The following is a 5,327-nucleotide window of genomic DNA, read 5'->3' as shown; positions in this document are numbered from 1 at the left end:
CACTGTGAGGAAACTAGGTAAGCATAAGAAGCGAACAGGGCGTGAGATAAGGCTGATCACATAGATTGGAGAATATGAAATGGATCAAGTTATCTTGGATCTTGGGTTAGATGCGAATGTACTACCTAAGAAGAAATGGGAGAGGATGGGGAGACCTACACTACAATGGTCTCCTATACAGCTACGCATGGCCAATCAACAGAAGATCATTCCTATGGGGCGCTTGTATGGGGTAATAATAGACATTGAAAGAGAAAGAGCGTTGGCTGACTTTGAGGTAATTGAAATAGTGGATGACAACAATCCTTATGCTGCGCTACTAGGAATTGAATGGGCCTTCGACATGGATGTGGTGATTAATCCAAAGAAGCGGAGGGTAACATTTGAAAAGAAGGAACTTAGGGTTATTGTGCCATTAGATCTCGTTGAAGGAGTGCGGTACACTGAACCAGTCCATGACTATGAGGAGGATGATGATTTAGATCAAATCTACAATATTACTGTGCACGACAAAGATTGGATCAATCCCACTACAGATGGGCATATCATGTGGGATAGAGACAACTCTTATACCTCAGACTCAGATGAAGAGCTCGAACATCGGCATAATCAGTTGCATGAAGTCTCTATGCTATGTTGCAATATGATGACAAAATTGTTGTGATGCGTATCTACAGCGGTAAGAAACCTCCCACATTATGATGGTTTGAATGATGTTAATGTCTTTTTGGATGAGCTTGAAAGGGAGGTGCCCGAGGAAAATCGATTCCAGGCACTTGAATTAGCACTGTGTGCTACCCCTGCCCATTGGTGGGGTACGAATAAGGAAAGTTTCATTGACTGGAGGGAATACAAGTGGATGATGAAGCTAAGGTTTGGATACGCTAATACCGGATGACTGAAAAATACAGTGGAAAATACGATCTACGCGAACACTTTGCATGGTGGACTAAAGCTTGGGGAGAAGAGCCACAATAGGAATGGGTGCATATTTCCTGTCACACCTTAGATACTATTCCCATGAATTTGTATTTGTAAATAGAGCTATTCCATGGGATGAATGAATGGGACATTTTGAGGGAGAGATTTTTATTAACTTTCAGCTCTGAGAATGGATTCAAGTGCATTGATGAAGCACTCCTGGAAATTAAGGCCGTTATCTTTAGAAAACCTAGAGAGCCGGTAGAATGGGTTCAACCGGACTGGAGTACATAGCTATGACATGCACTAGAGTGATACAATATGAATGTAAAAGAAGAAGAAGATGATCCTCGAAAAATCAATATTCCAGAGACTAAAGGACAACGCGATGTTGAAGTACCTAAAGAAGAGAAACTTGATATATCAAAACCTTTAAGGACCATGGAGACCACTTCCAGATCCAGAAAGAAACAAAAATTTGATAAGCATGCACATGCATATCCAATGGTCCTCACTGAGGGGGAATTGGATGATATCAACAACAAGGTTCGCGACACAACGATGGAGTTGTGGAAACAACTTGAGCAACAATACATGCATACGATGGGGAGCATGCACAAGGATCTGCACAAGTTTTAGATCCAAACATGTCAAATTCAGGTGAGTGTGGGACAAGCGAGCGGGATGCAAGTGAGCTTGCAGCAAGCCAGCGCGTTGGTACTAGACACAGATAAGACTCTAGATCTCAGGGTCATTCTGTTACCAGAAGGATCACTACGCGTAGAGGTAGATGAAGAAAACGCTCATCTCGGGTAGATCAAGGATGTGGGTGTCAACTTAGCCGCGCTGCCTATTCAGACCCTCCACACACTTCATTAGGGGGTATCAGACGAGCTCAAGATCAGGGAGCAGCGTGCACTATCAGTCATCAACGAGGTCAAGATGAAGAATGAGTAGATTTTTGTAGAAAAGGATTAGGTGCTAAAAGAAAGGGAAGAACTAGCCATGTGAAGACAGAACTTAGAGGCAGAGATTGCACAGGCATGCAAGAAACTACTAGAACTTCACATTCTAGAGGATGTAGAAACAACCGTGAAGATTCGGAAGTTTCGTGCCACAGTAAGAGAATCAAAGGATGAGGTTGGCCGGGTAACATTTTAATTTCAAATAAAGATCTCAGAGCTAGAATTGAAATTGTAGTCAACCACTCAGCCAAAAATCCGGGAGTAGCGCAGAGCAACCATCAGGGAGAGCATGGCCACTTTGGATGTAGCAGTCATAGGATGCACACTGATCTTCGAACAGGCCATGGAACTATGGACAACTCTATAGGAGGACCCAAACCTGTAGAAGCTTGGCATAGATGTTCGGGAGACGTAATGAAAGTTTGATGAAATCAGGGTGATTGCGCGCACTTTAGTGCCAGTCTAGTGCCTCACTCCATTGCAAGAGTGAAAATAATTGCCATCACAAATTGAAGAGCTACAGAGAAACGAGGTCGTTCTAAAGGCCATTATATAACCATGGATAGAGGAAGCAAGTCAGCTTACTCTGTCAGTCCAAAAAAAATTGAAGACACTCCAGCAGACTCAAAGGACGATGTGCCTCACGATGGAGGGGCCGAATATAGAAAAGCTGGTAGAGGAAGTGCACCAGGCCACGGTGCAGGGATCTGCTAACATAGATGTGTTGCAGATGGAGTTCAGTGACCTACACAATAATATAGAGGTACCAGTTGAGTGACTTGAGGGCGCGTCACCCACTTTGTGTTGGGGGCCTATTGTGATAAGCATCCCCGGGGTCAACTTTGTTAAGTTTTGAGTCAATTTTGTATTATTGTTTGTAGCAAATGTAAATTCTCTGCGAAATGTGGGAAAGCGGAGCGTGGAGCTAGTAAAAGTCAAAGCGGATTTAATCCCTTAGTTGGGTAGTGGTGAGCTCCAGTATTGTAGCAATAATGCTACAACTCCTGGGGCTTCCTGTCTCTTAATTTTATCAACCCGGTAGTTCGTACAAACTTGGAAGCGACGGTGCTATATGCACAAGTACTAGCTCTTGTCGCAGCTGTCACTTGGTCAGCTGGCACAAGTCCGCTAGGGCTCAAGCCAACTTCTATAGGCTCTCAAAAGAAGCTTGCTAATTGATGGACGAAAGCTATTCTCAAAGGAAAGCTACTCTACTTAACAAAATGAACTGAAAGCAAATCAAAGCATGTAAACCTAGGAAACCCTAATTTAACTAGTCTAACCTCTATAATGCAAAGAATGTGAATGAAACTTCTACCAATGCTGCTGTTACCTCTAATAAGTGAAAATGCATGGATCTAAGCTGCTTGCATCATAAAAGACATGTTTTTGTATTTTTCCTTTAAGTGTGTGGAATGATTGTGAGTTTGTGCTGATTAGGGTTTGGTTGTGCAGATGGGATGGAGAAGGAAGGAAAGCGTGGGAAAGGTTGGGGAGGCTAGGAGAGGTCCCTAGGGATCCTTAGCATCCATCCACAGAGGTTCCTCACGTTCAGAAGCTCAGCAACCGAGTGAATGGCCTCCTACAGGATGTCTGCAGGGGATCCTACAGGATACTCTGGTTTCTACAGGATGTCTACAAACTGCTACAGGATGACCTACCGTGGGTGTTTGAAGTGATGGAATGGTAGGGGGAGATGTGTAAGGTAGGAATAAGGCTGGTGATGGCTTTAGAAGTGGAGGAGTAGGATAGGGAGTGAATGTAGGGAGTAGGTTGGAAGATAGAGGGCTAGGTCAACGAAAGGGCTAGAGAATGGAAGTACGTGAGGAGTGAAAGACTTTGGGAGATAACAGAGCGGAGCAGAGGTCAAAGATGTGTTTGCATGCGTGATCAAGATGGAGGACGAGGTAATGGAACGAGAGAGAGCAGTGTAAATGAAACAAATGCTTATGACTGTCACCAAACCGAAAATGCATTAACCTAAACTGCCTGTGCGTATAAATTCAATGAACAACAATCCAAAACGCGAAGAGAAATGTGTATGAAGCGGTGATGAAGGTGTGTGGTGCAGGTGTGAATGACATGGAAGCATCTAACATAACCGTGACTGTGTTGCAGCAATCCTAAGGTAAAGAAATGCGTATTTTTGGTGGTTAGTTATGGACTGCACCCCAATCCCAAGGAGAGATGGCAGTGAGCCTTAACAACCTTTTTGCTGGAGCTCCAATCGATTATATCTATCCTCTGCTACACTAAGCAACTGGAAACAAATTCACCATAAGCAAATCCTATCTAAACTCATGAAAAAGACCAAATTAACAACCTGTAATTCAAATTGCATGTGCAAGTAAAAACTCAAAGTGCTGAAATGAAATGCAAACAACACTACAGCAGAGGGGATCTATGGCTCTCAGGTTGGGCCCTAACCTGAGAGCTATAGTCTCCTTAAGAAAACTCAGAACTAGATCAAAATCTGCCTCCTTTATTCATAATCTGATGTTATGCCAAAACTGGCTTACAACAAGAACTAGCACAGAGCTGTAGCTCGTACACAAAATTACAAGCGTAATGCCAAAAGTCAAAAAGCTTCTACTCAAGGCTACGGCCTTAGTATTTATGCAAAACCATCATCCAACAAGTTTCCTTGATTTTAGGCACTCGGCTGTCCAACTGAAGTTTAACTGGTGATCTTGTAGAACAGTTATGACTACTGTTCCTGTAGAACAGTTGGCTGCCTCTATGCTCGGTGCTCTATGCTCGGTGGGGAGATTGATTGGAGCTCAGAGCTACGGTGGGAATCACGAGGAAGGTCCCCAAGACTGTGGACATCCTCTCCTAAAAACCAACAGTGCCACCTCGTTGTCTCCTTGTCTCCTTTTTCGTCTCTTTTCTCCCTTTAAATGCAAAAAAACCTGAAAGCATCATGCATTAGTCACGTAGATAATATGTCTACCCTTCTTCCTACAAACAACACGAACAAACTAAGAAATGCATACATAAGCAATAAAAATGAATGGTTTGAGCAAGTAGAATAGGCCAAAATGAGCCCAAATTGTACCAAAATTGGGGCTCATCAGGTAGGTGATAGACTTTTTTTTAGACCCGCCCATGGTCTGCGGACCATGGTATTGTAAAGAAAATGCTATAAATAGATGAGTCATAGCGAGTCTTAGAGATAGCTTGAAGAGAAGAATCATTGTAAGGGCAAGGTGCTAACGCAGGAAATGTCTGTTTCTGTACTTAGGCAAAAGGGGAATGCCCCTGCACCTGAGTGTGCGGAGACCTTGGTAAGTCCGCAGGCTGAGTGCGTGGGCTCTTGCACCTGAGTGCGCAGGGATAAGAAGTATGTATCTGAACGTTTATATGTAATAAAGAATTTTTTGAGCTGAAATTGATGCATATATGTTCTTTTATTTACTTCTTCTAAGTTTATATATCTTC

This window comes from Pinus tabuliformis, chromosome 2_1, assembly GCF_031772625.1.
Source record: "Pinus tabuliformis cultivar Carrire ecotype Pingquan chromosome 2_1, CPIR1, whole genome shotgun sequence".
NCBI lineage: Eukaryota > Viridiplantae > Streptophyta > Pinopsida > Pinales > Pinaceae > Pinus > Pinus tabuliformis.
Note: the sequence above shows the minus strand (reverse complement) of the source record.